This window comes from Phyllobates terribilis, unplaced genomic scaffold (assembly GCF_046119375.1).
Source record: "Phyllobates terribilis strain yellow unplaced genomic scaffold, ASM4611937v1 Scaffold_1__5_contigs__length_1240528914, whole genome shotgun sequence".
Taxonomy (NCBI): domain Eukaryota; kingdom Metazoa; phylum Chordata; class Amphibia; order Anura; family Dendrobatidae; genus Phyllobates; species Phyllobates terribilis.
The window spans coordinates 816717373-816731060 of NW_027362761.1; the positions used below are offsets into that span (position 1 = coordinate 816717373).

Genomic DNA, 13688 nt, shown 5'->3' on the forward strand with positions numbered 1-13688 from the left:
TACTATAACCACACCTGCATAAAAAAATACATAGATCTGACTATCCAGCATGCATAGCGCTAAAGTGGTATGTAAAAGTTTGGGCACCCCTGGTCAAAATTACTGTTATTGTGAACAATTAAGCAAGTTGAAGATGAAATGAACTGTAAAAGACTTAAAGTTAAAGATGACACATTTCCTTTGTATTTTAGGCAAAAAATATGTCTATTATTGTGATGCAAATTTCCCATCTTTATAAAAACCCAGTCTCCTCTAACCTTGTGTCAAAAAACAGCAGCCATGGGTTCTTCTAAGCAGCTGCCTACCACTCTGAAAATGGTGGAGGCCCACAAAGCAGGACAAGGCTATAAACAGGTAGCAAAGAGTTTTCAGGTTGCCCTTTACTCAATGTACTGTAATTAAGAAATGTCAGTTAACAGGAACAGTGGATGTAAACATAAGGTCTGGAAGACCAAGCAAAATATCAGTGAGAGCTGCTCATAGGATTGCTAGAGAGGAAAATCAGAACCCTCGCTTCACTGCAAAAGACCTTCAGAAAGATTTAGCAGAATCTTGAGTTGTGGTACATTGATCTACTGTTCAGAGACACCTGCACAATTATGGCCTCAATGGAAGAGTCATCAGAAGAAAACCTCTCCTGCACCCTCACCATAAAATTCAGCATCCGAAGAAAGCAAAAGAACATCTAAATAAGCCTGATGCATTTTGGAAACAAGTCTTGTGGGCGGATGAGGTTTAAATAGAACTCTTTGGCCACAATGATCAAAGGTATATGTGGAGAAAGAAGGGCACAGAATTTCAGGAAAAGAACATCTCGCCAACCATTAAGCATGGGGGTGGATTAATCATGCTTTGGGGCTGTGTTGCAGCCAATGGCATGGAGAAAATTTCAGGGGTAGAGGGAAGACTGGATTCAATGAAATTTCAACAAATTCTTGATGCCATCATAACACCGTGTATAAAAAGCTTAAGTTGAAAAGAGGATGGCTTCTACAAATGGATAATGATCCTAAACACACATCAAAATCCACAATAGACTACCTCAAAAGGAGCAAGCTGAAGGTTTTACAATGGCCCTCACAGTCCCCTGATCTGAAAATCATTGAAACATTACCATTAGTAACACACTATGCTGTCATGGATTAAAAGCCTGCAGGGCTCGCCAAGTCCCCCTGCTCGCGCCAGCACATGTCCAGGCCTGTTTGAAGTTCGCCAATGACCATCTGGATGATCCAGAGGAGGCATGGGAGAAGATCATGTGGTTAGATGAGACCAAAGTAGAACTTTTTTTGGTATCAACTCCACTCGCTGTATTTGGAGGAAGAAGAAGGATGAGTACAACCCAAAGAACACCATCCCAACCGTGAAGCATGGTGGGGAAACATCATAGTTTGGGAGTGCTTTTCTGCAAAGGGTACAGGACGACTGCACCGTATAGAAGGGAAGATGTATGGTGTCATGTATTGTGAGATTTTGGACACCAACCTCCTTCCCTCAGTAAGAGAATTGAAGATGGGTTGTGGCTGGGTCTTCCAGTATGTCAATAACTGGAAAAACAAAGCCAGGGCAACTAAGAAGTGGCTCCGTAAGAAGCATTTCAAGGTCATGGAGTGGCCTAGCTAGTCTCCAGACCTGAACCCAATAGAAAATCTTTGGAGGGAGCTGAAACTTAATGTTGCCCAGCGACAGCCCCGAAACCTGAAAGATCTGGAGAAGATCTGTATGGAGGAGTTGGCCAAAATCCCTGCTGCAGTGTGTGCAAACCTGGTCAAGAACTACAGGAAACGTCTGATCCCTGTAATTGCAAACAAAGGTTTCTGTACCAAATATTAAGCTCTGTTTTTCTATTGCAACAAAAACTTATTTCAAGAAATAAAATGCAAATTAATTATGGAAAAGTCATACAATGTGATTTTCTGGTTTTTATTTTTAGATTCTGTCTCACACAGTTGAAGTATACCTACGATAAAAATTACGGACCTCTCCATTCTTTGTAGGTGGGAAAACTTGCAAAATCGGCAGTGTATCAAATACTTATTTTCCCCACTGTATACAACTTTTTTTTGCCTAAGATACAAAGGAAATGTGTCATCATTAAGTCTAGGCCATTTGGAGATCATTTCATCTTCAACTGGCTGAACTGTTCACAATAACAGTAATTTTGACCAGAGGTGCCCAAACTTTTAGATGCCACTGTACATCTAAAGCCCCCCATACACTCTAGATGGCCGCCCATTGTTCGGCCAGCAGCTATCTCTCCGTCTAACTCATAAACAGGAGCGCTCGCTTTGCTCTATGAGAGAGCGGCAGCCAGACATCTCTGGTGGTGGCTTATTTCAGAAAGAAAAAACATCAGCAGTCCAAAATCAGACATGCCGGGTCCTTATCTCCCCCGATAATCATCTGTCCATGGCTGCAATACATATTAAGTTATTTTCACACGTTGAGTTTTCTTCTGCAGGCAAAAACTGCTCCCTTGGTTGTAAAGAAGCTGCTTACAAAAAGCAGGTTTTGCTGTGTTTTTTGTTCACGTACATTTGTCTCTTGTGCATGCTGATAATAATAATAATGTCTTTATTTATATAGCGCCAACATATTCCGCAGCGCTTAACAATTCACAGGTTCATATACAACAGTCATAAGTAACATAGCTAAAGATAATACAACAATTACAGCAAAAATAATGACAACCCTGCTCGTAAGAGCTTACAATCTACAATGAGGAGGGGGTGACACAAAGTACAATGGCTTATTTACAAGGATGGTCCAGCCATCTTGAGGGGATGAGGGATAGATAAAGGCTGCATGAGCTCTTCACCAGCCAGTAGCTGTAGTGCTTTTGGGTTCGGTGGAGACTTATGTTTGGAGAAATAAGGGATGGGCTATAACAATATAAAAGGACTTCGATTAGGGAAGGTGATAGCCTGCTTTAAACAGGTGTGTTTTTAGGGAGCGCCTAAAACTGTGTAAGTTGTGGTTCATCCTAATTTCTTGGGGTAGAGCATTCCAAAGAATAGGTGCAGCTCGGGAGAAGTCTTGAAGCCGGGAGTGGGAGATGCAGATGTTAGTCGAAAGTCGCTTGCGGAGCGTGGAGAACGGGTAGGCCGATAAACAGAAATGAGGGAAGAGATGTAGGGGGGTGCCACACTGTGGGTGAGAACAAGCAATTTAAATTGGATCCTATAATTCATGGGCAGCCAGTGCAATGACTGGCACAGAGCGGTGGAGTCTGAGTAACGGTTAGCCAAATAGATGACCCTGGCCGCAGCATTAAGGATGGACTGGAGGGGGGAAAGTCGAGTGAGGGGGAGGCCAATTAATAGAGAGTTACAGTAGTCAAGGCGGGAGTGGATCAGGGCAACAGTGAGGGTTTTTGTTGTTTCCAAGGTGAGAAAGGGGCGGATTCTAGAGATGTTCTTCAGGTGCAAGCGACAAGAGCGGGCAAGAGATAGTATGTGGAAGGTGAAGGAGAGATTGGTGTCAAACACAACGCCCAGACAACGTGCCTGCTGACTCGGCATTATTGTGGTGCTACACAGAGAGAGATGTCAGATTTAGAGAGGTGAGTAGACGGCGGGAGTAGAAAAAGTTCAGTTTTGGAAAGGTTGAGTTTCAGGTAGAGAGCGGACATGATGTTAGAAACTGCGGCCAGACAGTCACTGGTGTTCTGTAGTACAGCGGGGGTAAGGTCAGGGGATGAGGTGTATAGTTGTGTGTCATCAGCATAAAGATGGTACTGAAAGCCAAGTTTGCTTATGGTCTGTCCAATTGGGGCAGTGTAGAGAGAGAAGAGAAGAGGGCCAAGGACTGAACCCTGAGGAACCCCAATAGTGAGAGGAAGAGGGGAAGAAGTGGAGCCAGCAAATGATACACTGAAAGAGCAGTCAGATAGGTAGGAGGAGAACCAGGAGAGAGCAGTGTCTTTTATGCCGATTGAGTGGAGCATAGAGAGTAGGAGGTGGTGGTCAACGGTGTCGAAGGCTGCAGAGAGGTCTAGAAGAATGAGCAGAGAGTGATCGCCATTACGTTTTGCGGTCAGAAGGTCATTGGTTACTTTGATGAGTGCAGTTTCTGTAGAATGTAGGGGGCGGAAGCCGGACTGTGATGGGTCTAGAAGAGAGTGAGTGGAGAGGTAACTGGTAAGGCGGGAGTGGACCAGGCGCTCCAAGAGTTTAGAGATGAAGGGAAGATTGGAGACTGGTCTGTAGTTGTTTGTGCAGGAAGGGTCAAGAGATTGCTTTTTTAATAATGGAGTAATGATAGAGTGTTTGAAGGAGGAGGGGAAAATAACAGAAGAGAGGGAGAGGTTGAAGATTTTAGGTAGGTGAGTAGTGATGACTGAAGAAAGAGACTGGAGTAGATGTGAGGGGATGGGGCCAGTGGTGCATGTAGTGGGATGAGAAGAAGAGAGGAGCCTGGAGACTTCATCTTCTGTGACTGGGTCAAATGTGGAGAGTGATCCAGAGGGGATGTGGGGGGGGGAGTCATGGCTGGGTGCTGATTTCCTGACGGATGGTGTCTATTTTCTCTGTGAAGTAGGAGGCCAAGTCCTCGGCACAAACGTCTGCGATGGGGGCCTGCGCTTTAGGACTGAGGAGGGAGTGAAAGGTATCAAGGAGTTTTTTGGGGTTGTTGGATAGTGAGGATATCAGGGTGGTGAAGTATGTCTTTTTGACGAGGTGAAGGGCAGAGATATATGTTTTTAACATAAATTTTAAATAAATAAAGTTTAATGCATAAAAAAAAAACAAGATGCAACTTTCTGAAATTTTTGCACCAAAAGCGCATCAAAATCTGATACTTGTGTTTTTGCTGCGTTTTTGCACTACCCATTGCTTTCTATGGGTAAAAAAACCCTGCAAAAACACTGAAAGTAGTGACATGCTGCAGTTTTCAAAAAAGCAGCAGTTTTCCAATTCAGTTAGGAAAAAAAAAACGTGTGTGTATGAGATTTCTGAAATCTCATAGCTTTTGCTGGTAATTTAAAACAGAGTATAAAATTTGCATTAAAAAAACGCAGGAAAAAAGCAACATGTGAACATAGCCTTAGACTGTCGACCAAACCCGTCAAAATTGACGTTAGTCAAATGTGTATGGGGGACCTCTAAACCAGATATACATGGATATTGTAATGAACCTGGAAATAGACTTTATGTAAAAGGCACAATACATCAATAATTTACTACCATAGTGTACCCAGCATAAAAACACTAAAAAAAGGATGTGTAGGCTGCATTCATAGTAGCATTCAGGACACACGAGGACAAGTAACCATCCCAGGAAACAGAAGAAAACTGAAAATGTTTCTCTTTTTCTATGTTCTGGGACCCACTCCAATTTGTTATAATTAGTACTGTCCCAAATAACAGATGAATGGAGCCTTCCCCTGCCACAGCCACGCAGATATCGCTCTACATACAATTCCCAATTGTTCGTGGACTTGCTTGAATGACTAGTAAAACACTAACCAGCTCAGTGGGAGAGCACAGCCCAACCGAGAGCGGGAGAAGGAGCTCTGCAGGAGTCCTGTTTGCTCAGGTACAAGAGAGCGGGAGAAGGAGCTCTGCAGGAGTCCTGTTTGCTCAGGTACAAGACAGCGGGAGAAGGAGCTCTGCAGGAGTCCTGTTTGCTCAGGTACAAGAGAGCGAGAGAAGGAGCTCTGCAGGAGTCCTGTTTGCTGAGGTACAAGAGAGCGGGAGAAGGAGCTCTGCAGGAGTCCTGTTTGCTCAGGTACAAGAGAGCAAGAGAAGGAGCTCTGCAGGAGTCCTGTTTGCTGAGGTACAAGAGAGCAGGAGAAGGAGCTCTGCAGGAGTCCTGTTTGCTGAGGTACAAGAGAGCAGGAGAAGGAGCTCTGCAGGAGTCCTGTTTGCTGAGGTATAAGAGAGAGGGAGAAGGAGCTCTGCAGGAGTCCTGTTTGCTCAGGTACAAGGTCACTGCCGGCCATTCTTCTGCCAGGTATGCAGGAGAAGGCAAGCTACAGATAAAGCAGATGTGCCACTCTCATTTAACTCTTTGATGTTGCATTATAAGTTAACCGTGATAATACTCTGAATTAAAATTAGTTTTTCTAAAGGCTCCTGCTGCTAAGAGGAAAAGTTAATAATGCGAATAACAAAAAAAATCCTCTCTTCTTGGTCATGTCTTCGGTGGACACAAAAGACCTTCCGGTCCGGCAGGTCCTTCCAGCATTGCGCGCATCCTCGGCGTCCCACTGCCACCAATGTTCATTCATCCACACTAGACCCACCCACAGCCTATTTAAGGCCTACCATATACAGTCCACACCACACATCTCCGGAACAAGTGGTGGATACCGCGTTCCTATAGCTCGATGCAGCCCATACATTAAGGCTGCGTGCCCACGATGCACTTTAAGCGTTTCCGCAGCGGCAAAACGCTTAAAAAACGCATGGTAGAAGGTCTGCCATGTTCTCCAATGATAATCCGCATGTGCTGTGCACATGCTGCGGAAATTTCCGCTGCGGATTATCATTGCGGAAAAAAAACGCAGCACTACCAATTATTTTGCTGAAGTGCTGCGTTTTCGCCGCCATTGACTTGCATTTGATCGCATTGATTACGCATCACTGCATATGTAGATGCGCATTCCATGCGTTCTAATGTGCGGATGGTACCCAGGTCTAGAGAAGAGGAGACTCTCCTCCGGACCTGGGTACCATTGAAAACTGTAAAAAAAAGAATAAAATAAAAAATAAATATATACTTACCTTCTGGCGGCCCGCGGTGCGCTCCTCCTTGCTTGGTAGCAGTTCGCGATGGAATGAAAGACCTGTGCTGACGTCAGAGTCATGTGACGGGTCACGCGACGCTGACGTCGGCAGGTCCTTCAGTGTAAAGCTGCCGGCAGCCGGGACGGAGGAAATCAAGACTGCAGGGGCCATCGGAGGGTAAGTATACATTTATTTTTTGACATTCTCTCAGGTCACAGTATATAAATCCATGCCATTTGCATGGTTTTATATAGTGTGACCTAGTTGACAAGCACTTTCCAAGTGATGCTAAAATCGCTTGGAAAGCGCTTGACAACCCGCATGCGGAAATGCATGTGAAGAACGGTTCACATCCGCTTGTCCCTGGCAGGAAAAACACATGTACAATCTGCATGCGTTTTTTTCTGCCAGGGAGATGCAGAAACGCTCAGGAAAAAATCCTGAGCATTTCTGCATCGTGGGCACATAGCCTAATGCAAGGTATGTGTCCACCACTGACCCCTCTCTGGACCCAGCGGCTATTACCTTCTTTTCCTAATACCCTTTCTCTCCACAGCCTCCTTAGTGGCTTCTGTCCACCTCATGAAACTCTAAACAAACAAATACTGGTATGTTTTCTTTCTTTTCTTCCATTTCTGGGACATCTACCTCATGCCTCCTTCCCTGACCCTCCCAGTACAGGTAGTCCACAATTGCCACAACTATAAACTACATATCATATATTATATATCTTGTTATATAATGGCGTTTTTTTTCTCAACCTCTGTGACCATATATTGATTGTTATTTCCTTTTTGTTTGGTTGTTTTAGTACACTGATGAAGGTCCTAAGCGACTGAAACGTTTGTACACTGTATTAAACCTCATCAAAATCAAATCAAGAAAATTAATCTAAGTTTTTGAGTGCCGGTGTGACACCCCAGGGGTCTGGTTGCCACAGTGATAGAGATATTACGTCTGAGAGCAGGTGGGAGGTCTCTTGGTCAGGAATCCTATGCATGCCACACCTCCTGCCCAGTCCTGGGAGGGGAAGAACTTCCCCTATATAAACCTAGGGCTGAGGCAGGGTTAGTGAGTAGAGAAGAAGTAGAGACAGAGAAAAGAAGCAAATATAGGAACAGAACATCAGGAGCTCTGTGGGAGCAGTGTTACAAGGAGTCAGGGGCTGGCAGCTGCAGAGCTCGCCCTGACTGAGAAGATTTCTTACCGGACCCGGAGTCCGAGGCTGTGGGGACTAACTCCTACCCAGCAGCAGAATCCGTCAGGCAGGGGATTCCAGGTCCTCTGGCCAAGAAACCCGAAGGCACGGTCACACGCATGGGACCAGCACCGCCGTCGTGGAGCGGAAGCTACTAGAAGGCCCCGAGTCACCGGCCATACGGGTGAGCACCACACGGTACACTCAGGGACGTGGGCTACTTATACCCGCCTCTAGCAAGGTAGCCAGAAGAGTACAGTTAGTTTGGGAGGCCTACAACTCCGCCTGGCCAGGGGAGATCCCATCTGCTCAAGGACTGACCAGGCCCCAATCGCTAGCCAGTACTCCGGGAGGGTCTATCTTTGTCACCAGTAAAGACCCTGAACTGCACCGTACAGTCTCCGAGTGGTTCCTGCTACCCCCATCATCCACGTCGGCTGCCCTGAGGCCATACCCCTCCCGTTGGGGGTTATACTATCACGCTGCACAATCCTACCACCGGCCTCAGCGGTCTGCCCTGCAGCAGCAGCTCCTTAGCTGTACTCAACGGGTGGCGTAGTCGTCCAACATCTACCGCTGATACATCGCCGCTCAGTTTGACTCCCTGGGCACGGACCGGGTCACCGCCACGAGACTACAACCCTCAACAGATCCGGCTCCGGGTAAGCTCCCGCGTGCGCAACGCAGCGCGACACAGGCCCAGGGGCGCGTCAACTTTGGCGTAGTCGGCAGGATTTCGTGACCGCAACCACCGGGTACTGCGTGCCTGAAAAGCAAAGACTGTTCAAACTTACCAGTGGTGAGGTTTCCCGCCATCCGGCGCCATCTTCTGCCTTCTTCCCGCCATCCGCGAAGTTTTCCCGCCATCCGGCGCCATCTTCGGCCTTCTTCCCGCCATCCGTGGAGTTTTCCCGCCGTTGGACGCCATCTTGAGGACGCCGCGCGGGAAGAAGAGGGGCGTGGACTTCGAAAGCGCGCGAGAACTGAAGCCCCGCCTCACGTCCGGACGTTGCGTAAGGTCCTGGAAGGAGCCCAGCAGACGCCGACGTCACCGGAGCGCGACGGAAGGTCCTCAACCCTGACGATCTACTGCGGAGCTGCGGCCTACGGAACAGGATCATCGCAAGGTAGGCCACGGTCCACTAGGGGGGAGGAAGATGTCGGATACGGAGGAGAGCTTCACTGCCTCAACCCCCGCCAGCGCCACCGCTGCTGCAGTTATGCCCTTCACCATGCCCTATATCCCGGGAGCAGCTTGGCTACCCCAGTACTCAGGGGAGTCACATACCCTGCATGACTTTAGAGAAAAGCTGGATAGCCTCTTCCAGGTGTACCCCCTCACAGAAGAGCAAAAAGTGAGCATCCTGGTGGCCCAACTAACCGGGGCAGCTAAAAGGGAAGTAAAATCCTGGCCACCTGGGAGGAAGACTGTCGCAGGGATACTAACCCGGCTGAAGGATACCTTTGATACCCGCACCTCAGCCGAGATTAAGCTTAGATTCTACGGGTGCAAGCAGCGAGCGCATGAGAGTATAAGGGACTATGCACTAAACCTACAAGAGGCCCTGAGGGCCATTAAGCAGACCGACCCTGATGGAGTGGGAAACGAGGACAGGCTGTTGACTGAACAATTTATAGAGGGACTGTATTGTAATGCCCACCGAACCCAGTTGCGGGCGATGGCCTTACAGGATCCCCATCTGGGCTTTGCACAGTTCAAGGACAGAGCCATCCGGGTGCTCCGAGAACCGGCACCGAGTGGCGTTATGACCCACAGGCGCCCAGCTATTACTTACCACCAGGAGGCGGCGCCCTTGTCGGCAGGGCCTGTGGGAGCCGATGCGCAGGGTTTGGACAATGACCCGGCTCCAGACCTACACCATCAGGTCCAAGAGCTAGCTAAGAGCGTTGCTGCGCTAACCCGAACTGTGCAGTCTTTACAGGTTTCCACCCCAGGGAAGATCCAGCTGGCATCCGGACCGGAGGACATCCCGTGGCGTCGACCAAGGAGGACCCCACCGGCCAGAGGAAGACCCAGTGACCGATACAGCGAGGACGGACGACCCATCTGCCGCCGCTGCAATCAACCCGGACATATGGCAAGGTACTGTTCTTTAAACGGGCACAACCTGGGGTAGAGGGCCAACCCCCAGGAAAAAGATCACCAGGCCCATCGAACTGGCGCAACAGATATGTGGGAGGACGTCTAGTCTTGCCGGTGGTACTGGATGGCATTCCCATGAGTGCCCTACTGGACACCGGGTCGCAGGTCACCACCATCCCGTACGTGCTCTTTAAGCAGTACTGGAATGACTCGGATATTACCCGCTACCCTGACGACGACTTGAGTATCATCGCCAGCAATGGCCAGCCCGTGCCACAGATCGGATTTCAAGAGGTGACCATCAAAATCGGTAGAGTCGAACTGGCAGCACAGGGACTGATCATTGTAGATATTGACAAACATGAGAGTCACCCAAAAATAACTCTACGAACTAATGTAATTGAAAATTGTCTTGCAGAGGTGATTTTCCTTTTACAGCAGGTTGCCAAGAACGCCAGCTCCGGCGAGCAGCGGGTGCTCCAGAAAGAGATCCGGGCACTGATGCGACGGCAACAGGTGGAACTCTCCGGCGGTGAGATTGGTAGCGTAAGAATGTGTGACCCTTTTCCTATTGCCATGCCCCCAAAAAGTGAAATGATGATTTGGTGCCGGGCAGCTATTGGTCTGAGAGGTAGGGATTACCAGGCAATGGTAGAACCAGTTTACTCGGACAGTAGGCCCACCATTTTGACAGCACGGGGGGTGGTTGATGTACGCCATGGGAGGGTGCCCGTTCGCATAATAAATATCGGGGAGAGGGAAGTGTATCTGCCCCGGTATGCCACGCTAGCTAAATTATATACCATTAACCAAAATTCTATACAATCTGTGGAACCCTTGCCTCCATCTCACCCGGAGGAAGGTAACGGCTCTAAGAAAAACATGGAGGACTGGTGTCAGCAACTACATCTGGGTACTGACTCCACTCCCGCACACCAGAAACAAGGAGTCTATCGGGTGGTTCAAGAGTACGAGAGAGTGTTCAGTAAACACCCGTTAGACTTCGGGCGAGTCAAGGGGGTAGAACACCACATCCCCACGGGAGACCATCCTCCTATAAAAGAGAGGTATCGACCCGTACCCCCTGCCCACTACCAACACGCCAAGGGGATGCTTAGAGACATGAAGGAGGCTGGGGTGATCAGGGATAGCTGTAGCCCCTGGGCAGCTCCACTAGTCTTAGTCAGAAAAAAAGACAACACCATGAGGATGTGTGTAGATTACCGGAAAATCAACCGTATCACACACAAGGATGCGTACCCCTTACCAAGGATATAGGAGTCATTGGCTGCTTTAAGATCTGCTAACTTCTTCTCTACCTTGGATCTCACTAGCGGGTACTGGCAGGTTCCTGTAGCAGAGGCGGACCGGGAGAAGACCGCATTCACCACCCCGATGGGACTTAGCGAGTTCACCTGCATGCCGTTCGGACTCTGCAACGCACCAGGAACCTTCCAACGACTAATGGAGTGTTGTCTGGGCCACAGAAACTTCGAGACGGTCTTGTTGTACCTGGACGATGTCATCGTATATTCCAAGACGTATGAGGACCACCTGAAACACCTGGCGGAAGTGTTCGAAGCTCTGGCGAGTTACGGCCTAAAGGTAAAACCCTCCAAGTGTCACCTCCTGAAACCAAAGGTGCAGTACCTGGGACACGTGGTGAGCGCTGACGGAGTGGCTCCCGACCCTGATAAGATCACCGCAATTAAGGAATGGCCAAGCCCCTCCAGCGTAAAAGAAGTGCGGCAGTTCCTCGGGTTGGTAGGCTACTACCGAAGGTTTATTCCCGGTTTCACCAAAAAGGCAGCACCTATGCAGGACCTCCTGATAGGCCAGTCCCGGAAGGCCAAGAACCAGAAGCCGCCCTTCAAATGGGAGGAGCTGGAAGAAGAGTCCTTCCGCCAGCTGAAGATGGCCCTCACGGGGGACGAAATCCTGGCGTACCCGGATTATAGCCAGCCCTTTATCCTCTACACCGACGCCAGTAACATCGGGCTAGGAGCCGTACTGTCCCAGATCCAGCAGGGGAAGGAACGTGTAATCGCCTACGCCAGCCGAAAACTGCGACCCACCGAAAGGAACCCCGAGAATTACAGCTCATTTAAGCTAGAGTTCCTGGCCGTAGTATGGGCAGTCACCGAGCGCTTTAAGCATTACCTCGCTTCTTCCCGGTTCACCGTGTACACGGATAACAACCCGTTGACACACCTGGACACGGCAAGACTCGGTGCCCTGGAGCAGAGGTGGATGGCCCGTCTGTCCAACTACGAGTTCACAATCAAATACCGGGCCGGACGCTCCAATACCAACGCGGATGCCCTGTCCAGGATACCCAACCTGCCGGACGAAGGAGAAGATCCGGAGGGACTGGAAGAAGTTGAACTCCCTGCGTTCCACCGTCATGGGACTATCCAGTATTCCCACCGGGTAAGGAGTAAGCAGGCTGCTACGTTGAACCCCTTACCTCACTACAACTGGGCGGAAACGCAAGACAGCGACCCTGCTGTCCGACTGGTGAAGGAGATGCTGACTCGCCCGGAGGCTTGCCTTGAACCAGACGCTCCGGAGGAAGCCAAACAACTATGGGCAGAGAAGAGTCGACTGTTCCTTTACAAGGGGAAGTTGTGCCGCAGAATGGTTAACTCCCGGACGCATGAACTACTCTGGCAAGTAGTGGTGCCACGAAGAGACGCAGCCATGGTGATGGAGGCATACCACGACGGAGCTGGACACTTCGGGTGGAAGAAGCTGGAGTTCCTGCTGCGCGAGCGATTCCACTGGGTAGGCATGAGGGGAACCATTGAGAAGTGGTGCAGAGACTGTGGCCCGTGCAACCTGAGAAGGAAGGACCGTGCCAGCCAGAAGACTCCCCTGCAGTCCATCGTCACCCGGCAACCGTTGGAACTGGTAGCCTTGGATCATGTAAAACTGACCCCAAGCAGAAGTGGCTACGTCTACGCGTTAACCATCGTGGATCATTACTCCCGGTTCTTGGTTGTCGTCCCCGTCAAGGACTTAACGGCTCAAACAGCGGCTAGAGCCTTCCAGCAGCACTTTTGCCGTCCACACGGGTACCCGGACCAAGTGCTGACGGACCAGGGACCTGCCTTTGAAGCGGAGGTCTTCCAGGAATTCTGCAATCTGTATGGCTGCCGGAAGATAAGGACGACACCCTACCATCCGCAAACTAATGGACTTTGTGAGAAAATGAACCAGGTGGTAATGGATCTTTTAAAAACGTTGCCCCTGGAAGAACGCAGTCTGTGGCCTGAGAAGTTGCCCGATCTGGTGGACCTATACAACCACATCCCGGTAGGTTCCACCAACTGTACCCCGGCTTACCTAATGAGGGCAAGACCTGGTAAGTTACCTGTTGACCTGGAAATGGGAGTCCTGACACCCGAGGACACTTCACCAGAAACAGACTGGGACACGGAGAGGCAGCAGCAGTACCGGAGAGTACAGGAGAGCGTGGAGCGAAGTCTCTGTCAGGCTAGGGAAAGACAAGAGAAAACTTACAACCAGTATGCTCCCGCTGTTCCCCTGGTACCCGGAGAGCAGGTCTTGAAGAGGAAGAGACGGCTCCACAAGTTGGACGACCAGTGGGAAAAGGACCCGTACACCGTACTGCCCTCAAGCCACGAGAACCCGA

The 13688-nt window shown here is 49.4% G+C and overlaps 1 protein-coding gene across 2 annotated transcripts in view; it reads right to left on the reverse strand.

Annotated features, from left to right (window-relative positions):
- The window catches only part of PKD2 (polycystin 2, transient receptor potential cation channel), a 62071-nt gene that overhangs the window by 40235 nt on the left and 8148 nt on the right, over positions 1–13688 (reverse strand). The gene's annotated exons all lie outside the window — the stretch shown is intronic.